The 20,695-nt window shown below is 43.5% G+C and overlaps 1 protein-coding gene across 1 annotated transcript in view; it reads right to left on the bottom strand.

Moving 5' to 3' along the window:
• LOC126480749 (sodium/potassium-transporting ATPase subunit alpha) overlaps positions 1–20,695 on the bottom strand; it is a 633,888-nt gene that overhangs the window by 270,850 nt on the left and 342,343 nt on the right. The gene's annotated exons all lie outside the window — the stretch shown is intronic.

The following is a 20,695-nucleotide window of genomic DNA, read 5'->3' as shown; positions in this document are numbered from 1 at the left end:
GCACCTGCCTAATATCGTGTAGGGCCCTCGCGAGCACGCAGAAGTAGCCCAACATTTATCATTACAATAATAATAATAATAATTTATCTATGTTTAGCATTATTAGCAGTGCCGCAACACGACGTGGCATGAACCCGACTAATGTCTCAAGTAGTGCTGTGGGGAACTGAGACCATGAATCCTGCAGGACTGTCCATAAATCCGTAAGAGTACGAGGGGATGGAGATTGCACAGCAAATTGCAAGGCGTCCCAAATATGCTCAATAATGTTCATGTCTGGGAAGTCTGGTGGTCAGCGGAAGTGTTTAAACTCAGAAGAGTGTTCCTGGAGCCACTCTGTAGCAATGATGGACGTGTGGGGTGGCGCATTGTCTTGCTGGAATTGCCCAAGACCGTAGGAATGCACAATGGACATGAATGGATGCAAGTGATCAGACTTGATGCTTACGTGCCTGTCACCTAACAGGGTCGTATCTAAACGGATCAGGGGACCTATATCACTCCAACTCCACACGCCGCACACCATTACACCAGCTTGAACAGTTCCCTGCTGACATCAGGATCCATGGATTCGCGAAGCTGCGTCCACACGCGTACGCGTCCACCCGCTCGATAGAATTTGAAACGAGACTCGTCCGACTAGGCAACATGTTTCCAGTCATCAACAGTCCAATGTCGGTGTTGACGGTCCAAAAGAGGCGTAAAGCTTTGTGTCGTACAGTAATCAAGGGTACTCTGCTAGGCCTTCGGCTTCGAAAGCCCATATCGGTGTTGTTTCGTTGAATGGTTCGCACGCTCACACTTGTTGATGGCCCAGCATTGAAATCTGCAGCAATTTGCTGAAGGGTTGCACTTCTGTCATGTTGAACGATTAACTTCAGTCGTTGTTGCTCTCGTTTTTGCAGGTTCTTTTTCCGCCCGCAGCGGCGTCGGAGATTTGATGTTTTATCAGTTTCCTGATATTCACGGTGCACTCGTGAAATGGTCGTATGGAAAAATCGCAACTTCTTCTCTCCCACGGAGATGCTGCAATTGTAGCAGCAGTAACCGATACAACAACTGCGCCAGACACTTGTCTTATATGGCCGTTGTGACCGCAGCGCACGATTCTGCCTGTTTACACATCTCTGTATTTGAATACGCATGCCTCTATCAGTTTCTTTGGCGCTTCAGTGTATGTCCATATTCATTTCGAGATACAATGTTATTGTAGCTGCTCACTTGCTCATCCTGAGTCTTATGTTTAGCGTGGCGCTAAGTTTGAATGTTTCGTGAGAAATTGTGTGGTGTGATAAATGGGTGTCTCTGTACAGTACACTGAGTGTTCCAAACTGCGTTTTTTTGCACAGTGTTGGATTTTTATTCAAGACTTAATTTCTTTGTATCATTGCAGTTTGCTTTTATGTGTGGCAATTCCCCTCTTTCGCGAGTTTTTGGTAGACACTATTGCTTTTTCTGACGATCGTAAGATCAGTCTCAATGTTATTTGGCTACTGGTTTTCTGTTATTAGATGAGCTGCAAATGTGGGGTGTGTACTATCACTTTTTAAGGCTCTGAGGTGTTCAGAATATCTCGTTTTAAAATTTCTGCGTGTTTGCCCATGCCAGACTTGCTGAACTATAGTTCAACTGATAGATTTCAGCTTTGGAGAATTTGTCTGTGAGTTGTTGTTGTTAGTGTTTAGATTTTTCCGTAATGTGTTGTTTGTGCGGAAAGATATTTGTAGTTCTTGTTTCTTCAGGATGTTCCCCCACCTTGTGGACGTTTTTGTTGCTGCATGTTAGTATGTGCCATGCTGTATTCTTTGTAAGGTGTTGTCGGTTATCTGTTGTTATCAAGTGTTGTTCCTGGTTCTCTGTTGTGACTGATAATTTGTTCATGGTCGTTTTTCAATTTGCCCAAGGCAGAGTTTAAAAAGCCCAAATTTTAAATCCCAAACACGGAAAAAATTTCAAAAAGAGCTGCCAACCCGTGCAAAAAGATTCTTTAAATTTATAGCTGTTGTTTCCTATTGTGTTGTAAGCTTTTTCCAGGAAATTAATCGAGGACTCCCCTAACTCCAAACTGATCTTTATGTTATATGCCACTGGTTCATATTTCTCAAGAACTTCTGGAGTTGTATAGTGAACCCTTTCCACATACAGACAATGTCGTCGTACCGATACCGATACGCAACATGCACTGCTAGTGGTTTGCTCTCAAGAAAATCAGTCTCTCTCTTGTCCATGAACATTTCTGCTACTTACCAAGGGGGGGTAAAGTTGAGCCCATTGTCAGACTATCTGATTGCTTATAATCGCCTCCTCAAACGCAGCAATAATTTTGATTTAACCAACATTTTGCCTTAATAACCATGCTCAGCTGTTCTTCTGGATTCATGTCGTGTAAATACAATGATTGTGACACAATATCTCCACAGTCTTTTACGGGAATGCTTGGGAATAGGCTGTGTACATCAAGAGAGAGTAATATTGGATTGGTTTAAATTAAAATTATTTCTGCTATCGAAAGAAGTTATTGTAAATGCTGTCCTAATTAATGTTGTTGTGCACAAATATAACTCTTTCAAGTCAAGAACTGATAGGTTAAGAAGTTGATGCGTGTATCTCTGTTTTTTTGCCAACTGTGGGATGAGTATTGTCAAAGAAATTGGACTTCAACCCGAAACCTAGGTCTTAAAATAGTAATAAAGTTTGTGGAATAAGGCAAAAAGTGTTTCGTTTATGTTTCACCAAGAACCCACATTTGGATCAAATAAAACCCTAATAATAGTGTAATTAGTTACACATTAGATGAAATATTTGTGCAGAACAGAGATACAGGAGCCGAAACAATACCAGACATTAGACAAGAAATAGAGCCGTCTGGTAACCTACTTGGAGCCGTTATTTAGCTGGAATTTGTGCCGGAGTTCATGAAGTGAGCGATATTACAAGACAAAGTAATTCTGGACTGCACAGAATTGAGTCCGTCTTTTCAATTGGAAATAGTCGGTGGGTAAGCATTTCAGTAAGAAAGAGAAGATTTTGAAATGATTCACTGCAAATGAGTGCTGAAGATTGGGTGGTTAAATCGGATAATGAAGAGGTAATGAATTGAACTGGGGTGAAAGGAAATACGAGGGTCACTCCAAAAGAAATGCACATTTTTTTTAATCCATCTTTTATTCTACATGTTTGAAAGTTTTGCAATGCGTAGATACATCTTTTAGGAACAATATTTTCATTTCTCCACATAATTTCCATCCCTCTCAACTGCCTTACGCCATCTTGGAACCAGCGCCTGTATACCCGCACGGTAAAATTCTGAACCAACCTGTTGGAGCCACTGGTTGGCAGGGTGCATTAGGGAGTCATCATCTTCAAACCTTGTTCCACGAAGAGAGTCTTTCAGTTTCCCAAAGAGAGGATAGTCAAATGGAGCCAGATCAGGACTGTGAGGCGGGTGTTTCAGTGTTGTCCATCCGAGTTTTGTGATCGCTTCCATGGTTTTTTTGACTGACATGTGGCCGTGCGTTGTCGTGCTACAGCGAAACATCCTGCTTTTGCCGATGTGGTCGAACACAGTCGAGCTTGAAGTTTATTCAGTGTCATCACATATGCATCAGAATTTATGGTTGTTCCACTTGGCATGATGTCCACAAGCAAGAGTCCTTCGGAATCGAAAAACACCGTAGCCATAACTTTTTCAGCAGAAGGTGTTGTTTTGAATTTTTTCCATGGGTGAATTTGCGTGATGCCACTCCATTGATTGCCTCTTCGTCTCTGGTGAAAAATGATTGAGCCACGTTTCATCACCTGTCACAATTCTTCCAAGAAATTCATCTCCACCCTTCTCTTACTGTTCCAAAAGTTCGCTGCATACCCTTTTTTCTTGTTTCTTTGTGAGCCACTGTCAACATCCTGGGAACCCACCTGGCACAAACCTTTTTTAACGCCACACTTTCAGTATCCTGCAAACACTTCCTTCCCCTATCCCAACGTAGTGTGACAATTCGTTCACTGTGATGCGTCTGTCAGCAGTCACCAATTCGTTAACTCTCTGCACATTGTCTGGAGTGTGTGCAGTACGAGGCCTGTCGCTGCGAAGACAATCCTCAATATTGCCGTGTCCGCTTTCATCACGTAACCTGCTTGCTCACCTACTAACTGTACTGCGATCGACAGCACCATCTCCATACACCTTTTTCAACCTCTTGTGGATGTTTCCCACTGTCTCGTTTTCACAGCACAGGAATTCTATGACAGCACGTTGCTTTTGACGAAGGTCAAGTGTAGCAGCCATCTTGAAGATATGCTGTGACGGCGCCACTCACGGGAACAGGTTGAACTATGTTTGAAAACAAGCGGGAAGGATATATCTACACACTGTAAAACTTTCACACATGCAGAATGAAAACTGTATTTTTACAAAAATAGTGTGCATTTCTTTTGGAGTGACCCTCGTATGTGGCACAAACTTGAGTAAGAATAGGATCGGTTGATAGGGCATGACATGAGGCTCGAAGGAATTATGAATTTGATTATAATAATGAAGGGTGACTAAATGTTGACTGCAATGAGCAAGTTTAAGTAGCTGTAGTTACAATGAGATGAAGTGACTTGCAAAGCATTAACCAGTTTGGAGGACTGGTTCAAATCATTCTTAGAACTGGATACCACAAAAAGAGCACCAGGTGCTTCTAGATACTGCACTTTCGCAGCCAAAGTTGCAAAGTTGATGTCGGCACCATTCCAGGCGTAGAAGCAAGTGTTGAGGCCACTGTACAGTGTCTGCGACGTCGTGGCGCCTGCGGTGTGAAGCTGTCCACTGTGCGCGCTATCTCCGCGGCCGGCCGGCGCGGCGCTCGGCGGAATGGCGCCTCCGATAGCGGGCCGGGCCGCCTACCTGCGCCAGAGCGAACCGGGCCCCGGCAGGCGCCGGCCGCTTCCAGGAAGCCCGCTGCGCTTATCCCGTTTCCTGCTTCTCTATCGCGCCGACGTAGCTGCCCGATACGCCGGCCAGGCGGACACGTTCCTATGAACTTCACGGTTCGTCCCGAGGCTGCTGGTAGCAGGATGCCTTGCAGCCTGACTTAGCGAGGTTTTTGGTTGGCAAGGAGGTCAGATCTGTGACTTAACGTCTCAGAGGCCAAAATTGATGCAGCTAATGATGCAACACACTGCGCCTGAAGCAACTGGTAAATGCATCGTTGTCTTTCCACGCAGACACTTCATCTGGTAAGTTATTTTTATATGCCCACCCTACATGATTAGGCCCAACAGCCCTTCTTTTACGTCTAGCTAGGCATTCCATACGTTTTCTACTTTACATTCATTGCGTCAAATCTATTAGATTTTTATCTTTTTTTAAAATTTATATATTGGGTTTTGGTTTCAAGACCAACACATTTTCATCTAATATGGAATCCAACATGCCTATATCTACACTATGTGATCAAAAGTATCCGGACACCTGGCTGAAAATAACTTAAAAGTTCGTGGCGCCCTCCATCGGTAATGCTGGAATTCAATGTGATGTTGGCTCACCCTTAGCCTTGATAAGACTTCTACTCTTGCAGGCATACGTTCATTCAGGTGCTGGAGGGTTTCTTGGGGAATGGCGGCCCATTCTTCATGGAGTGCTGCACTGAGGAGAGGTGTCGATGTCGGTCGGTGAGCCGGCCGAAGTGGCCGTGCGGTTAAAGGCGCTGCAGTCTGGAACCGCAAGACCGCTACGGTCGCAGGTTCGAATCCTGCCTCGGGCATGGATGTTTGTGATGTCCTTAGGTTAGTTAGGTTTAACTAGTTCTAAGTTCTAGGGGACTAATGACCTCAGCAGTTGAGTCCCATAGTGCTCAGAGCCATTTGAACCATTTTTTTTTTGTCGGTCGGTGAGGCCTGGCAGGAAGTCGGCCTTCCAAAACATCCCAAAAGTGTCCTATAAGATTTAGGTCAGGACTTTGTGCAGGCCAGTCCATTACAGGGATGTTATTGAATGCATTTGAAAAGGTGCTCGATCGTGATGAAAGATGCAGTCGCCATCCCCGAACTGCTCTTCAACAATGGGAAGCAAGAAGGTGCTTAAAACATCAATGTAGGCCTGCACTGTGATAGTTCAAAAATGGTTCAAATGGCTCTGAGCACTACGAGACTTATCTTCTGAGGTCATCAGTCCCCTAGCGCCTAGATCCGCTCGGCCACCCCAGCCGGCACTGTGATAGGGCCAGGCAAAACAACAAGTGGTGCAAGCCCCCTCCGTGAAAAAAATGACCATACCATAACACCACTACCTCCGAATTTTACTGTTGGCTTTTCACACACTGGCAGGTGACGTTCACCGAGCGTCGTTTAGCATTTACTGGCGTGATGTGTGGCTTATAAGCAGCCACTTGACCATGAAATCCAAGTTTTCACACCTCCCGCCTAATTATCATAGTGCTGGCAGTGGATCCTGGTCCAGTTTCGAATTCCTGTGGGACGGTCTGGATAGATGTCTGCTTATTACACATTACGACCCTCTTCAGCTGTCGGCGATCTCTGTCAGTCAACAGACGACGTCGGCCTGTATGCTTTTGTGCTGTATGCGTCCCTTCACGTTTACACTTCTCTATCACATAGGAAGCAGTGGAGTTAGGGATATTTATGAGTGTGGAAATCTTGCGTACAGACGTATGACACAAGTGACACTCTATCACCTGACCACTTTTGAAGTCTTTGAGTTCCGCGGAGCGCCCCATTCTGCTCTCTCACGTCTAATGACTACTGAGGTCGCCGATATGGAACACGTGGCAGTCGGTGGCAGCGCAATGCACCTAATATGAAAAACTTTTTTTTTTGGGGGGGGAGTCTCGATACATTTGGTCACATAGTGTATGTTCGGGTAGTGCAGACAATGTTTTCCTGAAAGTCTGGTGGTATGTCTCCGGCTTCATAGATGCCACATGCTAACTTGAATAATCGTTTGATTATCGCTTCCCCCACTGATTTTACACATTCGGATGGAATGTAATCTATCCCATGTGCTTTGTTTGATATCAAGTCTTTAAAAACTCTGTTAATCTGTAACTGTAATACAGGATCCCCACTGACTTCCATATCGACACCCATTTGTTCCTTTGACACGTCATCAGACAAGCCCTTCGCCTCGTAGAGGGCTTCAGTTTATTCTTTCTACCTATCCGCTCTGATTTTAACAATGGAAAGCCCATTGCACTCTTAATTTTGACACCGTTTCTTTTAATTTCACCGAAGGTTGCTTTGACTTCGTTTCTCCGCGCACCGTTCTGGAGTGGAACTAGAGAAAATTATTGTGAAGGTGCTACAATGAACCCTCTGCCAGGCACTTAAGTGTGATTTGCAGAGTATCGCTGAAGATGAAGAAGATGAAGTACTAGAAGAGATTGTTGTCAACAACGGTTGCACTTGTTTATGCCATATTCATATTGATATAAAAACTTTAAAAAAATATGTAGCCTATGTCCATCTGAATCTCTATTAGAGTATCGTGTAAAAATTTGCGGTAAATCGGTCAAGAGCGTTTCATGATTTTTGTTAACAGGTCTCCCTATAATACAGCATTTTATAAGTACTTTCAACAGCTGGCACTCCATCAGCTATTCGAATTGCAACGTTTTGTAAAAACTTCAATGCAATCGGTGAAGAACTTTCGGAATTTTAAGATTTTGAACGAAGGAAAATTTCTATTTTTATTTATATACATTTAACCAGTGGCTGAGTACGAACCCGGTACCCAATATGCTTTAAGTACTAATCAGATACCCTATCTCTAGACCACGGTACTCCCATGTGTAGTACGGAAAAAGTAATTTCCATATGGTATTGTTTTCTACTCGTCTCCGCTTGCACTATAATCAAGAGTTTTTCGTTAAAAGTTACTACGCAGATTAAGCAGAGGTTAAAAAGACCTTATCGTGAAACTAATTTGATTCTGCCTTGCCTCAGTAGAGAAAGATGGCTTTTGTCGAGCATTACCTACTGAAAATTAACTGTAGGAGAGAATGAAAGACAGGAAAATTTAAGCTGGTCATTCTCTCACTGATCTACCTTATTCTGATTACAAAGCATTGCCACTGATTCCTATGCCAGAACAGTATTCCATTTTTGAAGGACATCATTGTTGTCTTCGACTGATGATTAATTTTTAAAATCTTTTATTGCAGTTTCGATCTTCAGGCATTTTTTATCGATGAACTGACCGACGTAGTATTTTATGTGCATGTTGTGTTATTTTGCCAGTCTATTGTTCTTTTTAAGTGAATTTAAATTAGGAACAACTGGACACAGAAGTTACGTTCTGAGTTGATATCGTTATATCGTGAGCAAGAAACGAAGACATGTAAAATGAATGTCATAATTAAATCTTCAATTCGCATATGTATATGTGAATTAGTTTTATTTTCTACTCAGTGCTATTTGGTTACCAGTTTGGCTAAACATTATTCCTTAAATAATAAATAATTATTTTGAATGTTTTTTCAGCTCATTAGGCAAACAGCGGAGATGATTGAAATGATGCTCTTGACACGCAAAAAAGAGTGGAGAGGGGGATGCGCATATGTACAATAATTTTTGAATGCTAGGCATGTAGCATAACTAGAACCCAAATTCGGATACAATTTTCCGAAGATATGATCAAATTTTTATTCCATTTACACTATGAATTTTAGCAAATTTACCAGTGACCATAACAGGGAATGGTTTTTATTCTGATGCTTTTAATCTCCTTGGGCTGAATTGTTTTTAGGTTTCTTCCATCGAGATTACGACATAATTCTGTACTACCATTACCATATGTTACAGATAAATGTGTGTATGTTGAACGTTGTTTTGTTAATAGTTTAAAATCATGCAAAACCAGTGTCTACTATATGTTACAAGTACACGCTTTCCTTCAGCCTGAGCGGTTCTAGGCGCTTCAGTCTGGAACAGCGCGACCGTTACAGTCGCAGGTTCGAATCCTGCCTCGGACATGTATGTGTGTGATGTCGTTAGGTTAGTTAGGTTTAAGTAGTTCTAAGTTCTAGGGGACTGATGACCTCAGATGTTAAGTCGTATAGTGCTCAGAGCCAATTGAACCATCTGAATTTTCTTCAGTCGGGTTACTTGGTACTGCTATTATTTGAAATTCGCATTGCTAATTGTTATGTTTAGTATGCTTAGAAGCATTATGATTTCAGAGTGATTTTGATGGCTCTTGTGTAGACTGCGTGGGTTGATTTTTATCAGTCATGACAAAAGAGATGTGTTTCGTTACAGTTGGTACAGTGGTGACTACGTTACACTTACAAAAGCCTCAGCTTACTTAAACATTGTACCACACCGGGACTTGACATCTAGTGATTTGTGGAGACCATGTAAGAGCGATAAAATCCAATTGGCCATGTTCCACAAAGTACCCACCTTGGGCGCACTATAAGGGCTTCAATTTGGAAACTTCTTTCCGTTTTTTCTATACTTTGTTGAGCATTGATTTTGTTCCACCTATATTCGTGGTCATTGGCCCTGATGCGATTCGCTTGAACAAGCGTTTTTTGTTTATTTTTTTATGTTCAGTTTGGAGCCCTCTGTCATCTATTTCATTTTGGCACAAGCTGTTAGTGATCGGTACAGTTTTGTGTTCACTCATTAATGTCACAATAGCTGCGTGCAGAAAATACTTATGTATCTATTCAGTTCCGTTTCTGTAGTCATCTGAACATGACGGCGGAGTTCATGACTATGCCACCTTTCCGAACTCTCAGCACCATCAGCTCTGAAATACAATCTCTCGATACTAGTATTATTAGAACGATAATATGACTAATGATCGAATATTAATCGTACTTTGTGGAGTCAGTCTGATTTGAAGCTTACTTCGTCTATAATAAACTAAATGAAAGCCAGGACTTCGACCAACTCTATAGATTTTACGAAGATACTTCCGTTCATTGTTAGCAGCTCTTCAGAAATCTTTTGTCTTAAAACTGGACTATAAACCGTTGGTGTGGAGATATCAGTCTTGAAATTTATTGATTTAGGTATGGAAAGTAAGGGACCTCATGCATTATTAATTTTTATAATTGAAGTCACTGGAATTTGTCTGATACATGTGAGTGAGAGATTAGTTGTACCTCGTTTGTTCCATGAGAGCTGCTCATTGCAGTATCATGTGGCAGCACGTGTCTGTTTCGCGTCCTCGGTCTGAGGACAGAGGCCAGTGACGAGGAGGCGTCGTCAGGTACCATAGCTTCTGGTCTGTCTCGGAATACCATTTGCAAGCTTGGCCGGCGCATCTTTGTGTTTGGCGAAAAGCGGTAATGGTTAGGAATGCAGTCGATGTCCACGCTTCCTGTGATGACGGTCAGTGGAGTGGCAGTCACTTAGGTGGGCAGGTGTTTGTTGAATATTAACATCCCAGAGCGACAGAGAGAGAGAGAGAGAGAGAGAGAGAGAAAGAGAGAGAGAGAGAGAGAGAGAGAACAGTTTTCAACACCGAATTAAGTTCATTAATCATAATCGTTGCATAAATCTGCCATCTAGGGTATGGTCATAAAGTAACTATGCCGCGAAATTTTGACACAGTCCATCTGATAATGAAATGTTCGCAGATATTATTCAAAACACAACAAACGAAATTACACCAAATTGATTTTCACTATATTTACGTCGTCGACATCCCAGTTTTATAATATTTCCCTGAATTTTTTTCGTCAGACTCCCTCATAAGCGTTAATTTTGGAAAGCACTGATTTCCCACAGTATTTTTATGATGGGAAAATATACTATCGTATTTTCAGTTCTTCCATATTTAACTCTCCGTTAAACAGCCTGCTTTCCTCTTCCACTGCATTCTACCTATTTGAGTTCTGAAAAGTAGAGTTCTCAATTTCCTTTCTGTTACTTTCATTAGTCAATTATCGCTGCGGTATAACAGCCTACTCTCACACCAAAGTAACGCAAGTCAAGATCGTTTCTCTGTTAGGCTAGTTTCAAATTAAACTTCATCTGAGATTGGTGAGAAAGGAAACCACTGATGGATGTCAATTTGCCAAGAGTGATTCATCCTGCAATTGTCAAGCCTCTTACTCACTGCAAGCTCTGACACGAGGGTTGTATGTGGCTGTACAACGCCATGAAACTCTTATGCGGTGAATTAGGAACTCACAATGTGATATCCCCTCTACATATCAGTAATCAAGTCATCAACATACAGCACGAGCTCGGATTAGGCAGGGATAGGGAAACGAGATCAGGTCTGGTGTTATAGGATAGGTGTGTGTACAAATATATGCAGCATATGTGTGTGTGTGTGTGTGTGTGTGTGACTCATAACATTATGCACAGCCTCTAGCGAGTCTAAAGAAGACGAAGTTCAGATATTCCTCCACATAATAATAGTGCCATATTACAACAAGACAACACGTGAATCTCATACCGAGTGAGCAGTTACTGCTACTGCTTTTGTTGTGCTAAGCTCGATCAGTTTCGAAAAAAAAAAGCTTATTTTTAAACGCTTCATGGTTGTAATTTTATATTTGATATCCATTATGTGGGTTTCTTCTGACTGAGCGACCGAATTTTATGTGTTTTTCTTTGCCATTGCTCCACAATAAAACGAAACAAACTTGTGCTTCACATGCCAGTAGCCGATTGCAGTACGTGCGCAATTTGTCCATCAGCGTTCTTCAGCAATCAGTACTGAAGAGCTATATAACAATTTGTGAGATTGATGCGTAAGAGCCCCGTTGGACATATTGTCACTTACAGAGTCTTCTACTGACGCTTGTAGGGGAATCGCAAAATTCCGATTTCGAGCCAAGAAACAGGATGCCGAAACTTGTTGATCAATGTGCTGCATTAAGCAAGAGACCGGAATTTTATACGAGAAAGTGGAGCCTAAATTCCCGTGGCCATTTTGATTTGATATTATATGGTTTACCTGAATTGCTTCACTCAAATTCCAAGATACTTCTTAAACAAGTCCATAGCCAGTTTCTACTAACACCCTCATCCAAATGAGTTAATACCTATCAAAGACGAAACCCTAATCATATGGTCAGCCAAGATGAAATATTCTGCAGTTAGGTGTGTGTCAGATTTATTATTCCTCTTAATTTATAGAAAGCTTGTGGAGTTTTCATATTGAGAATACAAATTTACACAGGTACTTTGAAAACCGCTGTCAAAATAATGCAGACATACATTTTACTGTAGGATACTCGGTATAAAAAACACATACATAAACTGTTAGACTCAAATTTAAGGAAGGAGAGCATTCATCAGTCAGTCGCAGAAATCCGTAATTTATTCGAGATCTTGACAGCGACTATAACATTAGTAAAGCAGCGATGATGACTATTAATGTAGTCGAAATCTAGATCTGTAGTAAATTACTGTTTTCTACAACTAACTACTGTCCTTTACACCTGAATATACAACGGTCGTTGTGCACCAGCGGTACCCAACGGATTCCAGTTTAGTTAGAACTTTCAGAGTGTTTAGAGGAGGAGGAGGTATACTTCGAAAAGATTCGGAGACACGGATAGATTCCAGTTGGATTTCCATAATGGTCATACAGAGATTCCAAAATTAGATACTGGATTGTAAGGCGTATCCAGGAACAGATGTAAACGCAGATCATAGTTTAGTAGTGATGTTTAAGAGAATCGTACGGGAGAATCAGAGTGGAAGTAAGTGGCTACTGAAGTACTGAAAAGCGATGAGAGGCTTTTGAATTTCGCTAAGGATGTGAATACTGTATAAGGAACACGAGAGTAGGCAGCTCAGTTGAAGAGTAGCGGACGTCTCTAAAAAAAAGGCAATCACAAATGTCGGATAGTCGGACATACACTATGTGATCAAAAATATCCGGACACCCCCAAAAACATACGTTTTTCATATTAGATGCATTGTGCTGCCACCTACTGCCAGGTACTCCCTATCAGCGACCTCAGTAATCATTATACATCGTGAGAGTGCAGAATGGGGCGCTCCGCGGAACTCACTGACTCGAACGTGGTCAGGTGATTGGATGTCACTTGTGTCATACGTCTGTACGCGAGATTTCCACACTCATAAACATCTCTAGGTCGACTGTTTCCGATGTGATAGTGTAGTGGAAACGTGAAGGGACACGTACAGCACAAAAGTGTACAGACCGACCTCGTCTTTTGACTGACAGGGATCGCCGACAGTTGAAGAGGGCCGTAATATGTAAAAGGCAGACATCTATCCAGACCATCACACAGGAAATTCAAACTACATCAACATCTACTGCAAGTACTATGACAGTTAGGCGGGAGGGGAGAAAACTTGGATCTGATGGTCGAGCGGTTGCTCATAAGCCACACATCACGCCGGTAAATGCCGAACGACGCCTCGCTTGATGTTAGGAGTGTAAACATTGGACGATTGAACAGTGGAAAAACGTTATGTGGAGTGACGAATCACGGTACACAATGTGGCGATCCGATGGCAGGGTGTGGGTATGGCAAATTCCCAGTGAACATCATCTGCTAGGGTGTGTAATGCCAACAGTAAAATTCGGAGGCGGTAGTGTTATGGTGCGGTCGTGTTTTTCGTGGAGGGGGCTTGCACCCCATAATGTTTTGCGTGGCACTAGCACAGAACTGGCCTACATTGATGTTTTAAGCACCTTCTTGCTTCTCACTGTTGAAGAGCAATTCAATACGATCGAGCACCTGTTCATAATGCACAATATCATCCCTGTAATGGACTGGCCTGCTCAGAGTGCTGACCTGAATCCAGTCGTACACCTTTGGGATGTTTTGGAAAGCCGATTTTGTGCCAGGCCTCACCAACCGACATCGATACCTCTCCTCAGTATAGCCCTCCATGAAGAATGGGCTGCCATTTCTAAGAAACCTTCCAGCATCTAATTGAACGTGTGCCTGCGAGAGTGGAAGCTGTCATCAAGGCTAAGGGTGGGCCAAGACCATACTGAATTCCGGCATTACCGATGGAGGGCGCCACGAACTTGTAAGTCATTCTCAGCCAGGTGCCCGGATAATTTTGATCACGTAGTGTAGGTGCAAGGAGGGTAACTCCGAAGAAATCTTGAGTAATAGAAGAAATACTTCAGTCGATCGATGAAAAAGGGAAGTACAAAAATGTTCAGGGAGAGACAGGAATCCAGCAGTTCCCTAGGGATAAAATAAATACACTCCTGGAAATTGAAATAAGAACACCGTGAATTCATTGTCCCAGGAAGGGGAAACTTTATTGACACATTCCTGGGGTCAGATACATCACATGATCACACTGACAGAACCACAGGCACATAGACACAGGCAACAGAGCATGCACAATGTCGGCACTAGTACAGTGTATATCCACCTTTCGCAGCAATGCAGGCTGCTATTCTCCCATGGAGACGATCGTAGAGATGCTGGATGTAGTCCTGTGGAACGGCTTGCCATGCCATTTCCACCTGGCGCCTCAGTTGGACCAGCGTTCGTGCTGGACGTGCAGACCGCGTGAGACGACGCTTCATCCAGTCCCAAACATGCTCAATGGGGGACAGATCCGGAGATCTTGCTGGCCAGGGTAGTTGACTTACACCTTCTAGAGCACGTTGGGTGGCACGGGATACATGCGGACGTGCATTGTCCTGTTGGAACAGCAAGTTCCCTTGCCGGTCTAGAAATGGTAGAACGATGGTTTCGATGACGGTTTGGATGTACCGTGCACTATTCAGTGTCCCCTCGACGATCACCAGTGGTGTACGGCCAGTGTAGGAGATCGCTCCCCACACCATGATGCCGGGTGTTGGCCCTGTGTGCCTCGGTCGTATGCAGTCCTGATTGTGGCGCTCACCTGCACGGCGCCAAACACGCATACGACCATCATTGGCACCAAGGCAGAAGCGACTCTCATCGCTGAAGACGACACGTCTCCATTCGTCCCTCCATTCACGCCTGTCGCGACTCCACTGGAGGCGGGCTGCACGATGTTGGGGCGTGAGCGGAAGACGGCCTAACGGTGTGCGGGACCGTAGCCCAGATTCATGGAGACGGTTGCGAATGGTCCTCGCCGATACCCCAGGAGCAACAGTGTCCCTAATTTGCTGGGAAGTGGCGGTGCGGTCCCCTACGCCACTGGGTAGGATCCTACGGTCTTGGCGTGCATCCGTGCGTCGCTGCGGTCCGGTCCCAGGTCGACGGGCACGTGCACCTTCCGCCGACCACTGGCGACAACATCGATGTACTGTGGAGACCTCACGCCCCACGTGTTGAGCAATTCGGCGGTACGTCCACTCGGCCTCCCGCATGCCCACTATACGCCCTCGCTCAAAGTCCGTCAACTGCACATACGGTTCACGTCCACGCTGTCGCGGCATGCTACCAGTGTTAAAGACTGCGATGGAGCTCCGTATGCCACGGCAAACTGGCTGACACTGACGGCGGCGGTGCACAAATGCTGCGCAGCTAGCGCCATTCGACGGCCAACACCGCGGTTCCTGGTGTGTCCGCTGTGCCGTGCGTGTGATCATTGCTTGTACAGCCCTCTCGCAGTGTCCGGAGCAAGTATGGTGGGTCTGCCACACCGGTGTCTATGTGTTCTTTTTTCCATTTCCAGGAGTGTAGCAAGTGCAGAGGTAACAAGGCCAATTGACTGCAGTGAAAATGTGATGAAATCGAAAAAGAAATGATTGTCGGAAGAACTGACTCACCATATAGAAAAGTGAAAACAGCCTTCGGTGAAATTAAAAGCAAGGGTGGTAACATTAAGAGTGCAATGGGAATTTCACTATTAAGCGCAGAGGAAATAGACGTCGGAAAGAGTGCATTGAGGGCCTCTATGAGGGGGAGAACTTATCTGTTGACTTGATAAAAGAAAAGACTGGAGTCGATAAGTAAGTCATAGGGAATCTGGTATATGAGTCAAAATTTAAGACACCTATGGAAGACCTGATCAAATAAATCCCATGGGTAAATAACGTTTCATTGGAACTTCTAAAATCATTGGGGGAAATAGGTAGCAAACGTACCTTCAGACTTTCGACAAAATATCATCCACACAGTTCTGAAGATAACAATGGCAGATAGGTGCGAAAACTACAGCTCAGTTGGCTTACCATCTCATGCTCCAAGCTGCTGACAAGAATAAAATACAGAAAAATGGGGATCTATTAGATCATAGTTAGTTTGGCTTTAGGAAATGCAAAGAGGCCGTTCTGACTTTGCGCATAATGACGGAAGCAAGAGTGAAAATAAAAAAGAAAATACGCACATTGGATTTGTCGGTCAAGGAAAAGCATTCGACAATGTGAAACGGTATAATATGTTCGAAATTCTGAGGAAAATAACATTTAGCTACAGAGAAAGACTGATGAAATGCAATATGTACAAGAGCTAGGAGGAACAATAAGACTGAAAGACCAAGAACGAAGTGTTGAAATTAAAAAGGGATGCATTTTTTTGCCCCTACTGTTCAGAAATCGAAGAAGCAATGATGGAGATAAAAGCAAGTTTCAAGAGTAGGAATAAAATTCAGGGTGAAAGGCTATCAACGACAAGATTCGCTGATGATGTTGTTATCCTCAGTGAATATGAAGAAGAATCACAGGTTCTGTTGAATGGAATGAACAATCTAGTAGTACAAAATACGGACTGAGAGTGAATCGGAGAAAGACAGAAGTAATAAGAAGTAGCAGAAATGAGAATGGCGAGAAACTCATCACTAAAATTGGTGGTCACGAAGTAGACGAAGTTAAGGAATTTTGCTACATTAGAAGCAAAGTAACCGATGCAAAAGAAGCAAAGAGAACGTAAGAAGAAGACCAAGAGGAGTCTACAGGTATCAAACATAGGCCTTAATTTGGGAAATAAATTTATGGAAATGTACGTTTGTAGCTCAGCATTGTGTCGTAGTGAATTATGGACAATGGGATAACTGGAAGAGAAGAGAATCGAAGCATTTGGGATATGGTGATACAGGAGAATGTTGATAAGGAATGAAGAGGTTCTCCGCAGAATCGACGAAGAAAGAAACATATGGAAAACACTAACAAGAAGAAGGGACAGGATGATACGACACGTGTTGAGGCATCAGGGAATAGTCTCCATGGTCTAGAGAGAACTTTAAAGTTTAACAACTGCAGAGGAAGGCAGAGATTTGAATACATCCAACAAATAATTCAGGACGGATGATGCAAGTGTTGTTCAGGTTGGCGCAGGGGAAATATTCGTGGCGGGGCGAATTAGAAAACTGAGGACAAGACGAGAAAAAGTAGAGGAGACATAAAGAAACATTATGTTATGTGACAAATATATAGGAAACTGCTGCATCGTTTCCCCTCGAGGGATGATAAAGGTTTTGACGCTAGTCATGTTCAGAGACGTGATGGGTATTTTATTTAGAGATGTTGCTGAAAATGTCATCCATTTCCATCAATACACGGCTGGCATCTGCGCGTTGATGGTTGTCTGATACGCTCAAGGCAACTACACTGGTGTCCCAAATTAAAGCAACAAACCGCAATTTCCTTCTTCTGTGTCTAATTCATGACATAATCGTACAAATTGTCAACAAATGGCCGTACGACCGTGTTCTATACGGAAGGTAGCATTCCGGTTAACGGACAACCACGCGAACGATGTCAGTGCACCTACCAAACGCGGTAGTGTTTGGCGAATAGTCCCGCATCCACAATCCCTGTGTACAGACTCACAGACAGTACAGTATGGCACAGAGAAGACGCCTACCAGACTCTCTGCTGTGGAGGGTCATAAGTTGCAAACTGATGTGGCTAGATGGTTTAATGTGAATCGTTCAGTTGTTTCTCGGACGTGGCGACAGTTTGTAGAGACCTAAACTGTATGCCGAAGACCAGAAAGGACCGTGCACGCGTGACGTCAGAAAGAGAGGACTGTTATTTGGCTGTAAGGGCACGACGTTACTGCCTCAGTACTGCATAGCAACTGGCGTCTTACCTCGCAGCGTGCACTAGATGTGTTATATCGAGGCAAACGGTACAAAAGGGTTGTTGTATGTGAGCCTCTACGCTTCTTCCCAGAAGGAAACGTCTAGAGTGGAGTCGTCAATATATCACCTGTGCGGTCGAACTCCGACCCATGTGCTTTTTACAGATGAGTCTCGATTTGATCTGGAGAGCGATTCTCAGCAGACTCGCACCTGGAGGGAACGTGGAACACGATTTCGGGATCTAGACATTGTGGAAGGAGTCGATTCGTGGAGGCTCCCTAATGATGTGGGTAGGGATTATGTTGACCACTCAGACACTTGTTCGGGAAACTGCAACGGGTGAATCGACAAGGTTTAATTGTTGTCATGTATTGTGACGAGATCTTTGCACCCCAAGTGTGGTTATTGCGAGGTGCTGTTCGACGAGGTTTCGAACTGATGGACGATAATGCTCCTCCTCATAGAGCACCGTTAATTGATGTTTTCTGGGGAATGGACTATATTGTACACATGGCGTGGCCAGCATACTCTCCCGATTTCAGTCTCACAGAGCATACCTGAGATTCACTAAGGAGACATGTTGCATCACGTCAGTATCCACCAACCACTCTCTAAGACCTGCGAGTAGCCCTGCAGGAATAATGGGCGTAATTGTCTCAAGATGAGATTGAGGACATCATTTACTGCATGCCCCGTCGTTGTGGGGCCTGCATTGCTGCCTGAGGTGGTCACACCCCCTGCTGAGCACATTAACCAGTTATTGGAATGTGTGCTGAAATCCGTTAAGTTGGAAAAAAACGAAGAACCTTTTTTGTCTACCATTATGCATGTTGCAAATATTTACGTTCTGTATTGTTTACTTTGTTTTAGTTTACTATCGCTTTTTTATACTGTTTTGTGGCAAAATACGCACAATCTTGCAAAATTTCCGCTTTTTGCTTTAATTTTGGACACCAGTGTTTGTCTTTCACGAAGAATGGCTGTAACTTGAGTCAAACAGGCAACCAGCTCATTTGGAATGTCTATGGGTGTCTCGTACACAAAATGCTACATCTTCCTTCCCAAAAACGAATCTGTTGTAGTGAGATCTGGAGTACGTGGTGGCCATGGTTCTGTCCCACTCGTCCCAATCCAACAACTGTGTAAAATGTTGTCTAAATGTTCTCTGACCTCAGCAGAAAAGTATGGTGGACTCCCGTCATTCCGGAACCACAATCATGTGATCCGCCATCAAAAATGCGTAAACATAACTTTTATGTAAACACAACGTAATACGAACAGTAATAACGTAATTGTTTATCCAGGGACGTGTACATTGCTAGCAGTAATGAAGACTTACGCTTTCTAGCTGTAAGAAGTAGTTGTGTGGCAAATCATATTCAATTGTCAACGCTTTGTATAAAAAGCAGTCAAAGCAACTGTGAACGTTGGCCTAAGAAAAGCGTGCTTCAAACCCTTCACTTACCGTTAGCGAGGTAACTGCATCTCTGGCATTTTTGTCACACAAAAATTGCCTTTTTTTTGTCCCTTAAACGCTCTAAAACTTTGTATACACAGACTCTTTACACCCTGTATGTAATAGTGTTCATAGATGTATGATAGAACGAATGATTTTACAGATCTTTACTTGAGCTATTGTTAACAGAATTTCACCTCGAGAGCAAGTTGAACGCTGGAGAAAATATCTAAATTTTAACCAGGAAACAGACTCGTGGAATTTACAGATTAAGTTTCAATAGGTATTAAACATCTGACTTCAGGCGTCGGCCTCTTTATATTGTACACTGTCAGCAGTCAGCAAGGCAGTTACATTGCATTTAAATGTATACGTCTGCTGTCCTCCTTTAACCAGACCTGATACCGAGAATTCTACGTACCTCAGCAGCTTTCATGTAGAAACCGTATGGTATTTTGTAACCAATCTCTTTCGTAAGCAAACGTCACTTTCCCAGTGTCTTTCCCAGAAAATGAATCCTGCCAATTGTTTTGTCTACACTGACCCTCCGTGATTTCTCAACTCGACTGCCGACAGCAGCTTTACTCCAAGGTACACTCATCTCCGTGAGTCACGGAACCTTCGAAATCTGGGGATTAAGCTGCCGCAGAACAACGTGAAACACAACAATAGGAGAGCGCTCAGTGTTTCAAAACAGTCCAGGCAGGCTGAGACTTTGAATTCAGTGATTTTTAATGCGTGCCATGTGAACTTGCTACGCAACATTCGAATGATAGAGAAGGGAATTTAACAGAATACACATCTGGATGGTATTACGCGTGAGTATTCAATTGACTGATTATCGGGCGCCCACAGTCATCACAAATCATTATCTTGCCCAACGTGGGGTGGCCAAAGACATCCAATTAACGCTGCACCTGAGCTATCTACAATCCGTAGGTCATGTACTCGGTTTCAAATGGCTGTCCTATGTGGCAGGCTACCTGTCAAATGCATTCCCCTAGCAAAAAGATACCATACTGGTCGATGAATATACTCGTAGTGTCTGGCCCGCTGTCGACGGGTCTAGGAGCATTGGGATGGCACCCTGTTCACTGGTAAGTTGTTTCTTAGGCTGGAAGATGATTCTGTCAGTCTGTTTATCTTCGTACCCATTGAACAGGCTACAGTTCTGATAGTGTTGTCCGATGGGCCCGATATAGCGGCACCAGTCCATTCTTCTGGGGTGGTATCATGTTAAGCTACTGCAATATGTTTCCTACGAGTTTTGTGACGGTTGTGATGTACAGTGTTGACAGTGTGCAGTAGCAT

Source organism: Schistocerca serialis, chromosome 1 (assembly GCF_023864345.2).
Source record: "Schistocerca serialis cubense isolate TAMUIC-IGC-003099 chromosome 1, iqSchSeri2.2, whole genome shotgun sequence".
NCBI lineage: Eukaryota > Metazoa > Arthropoda > Insecta > Orthoptera > Acrididae > Schistocerca > Schistocerca serialis.
The sequence above is the reverse complement of the archived record's forward strand: the minus strand, read 5'-3'. Positions and strand labels throughout refer to the sequence as shown.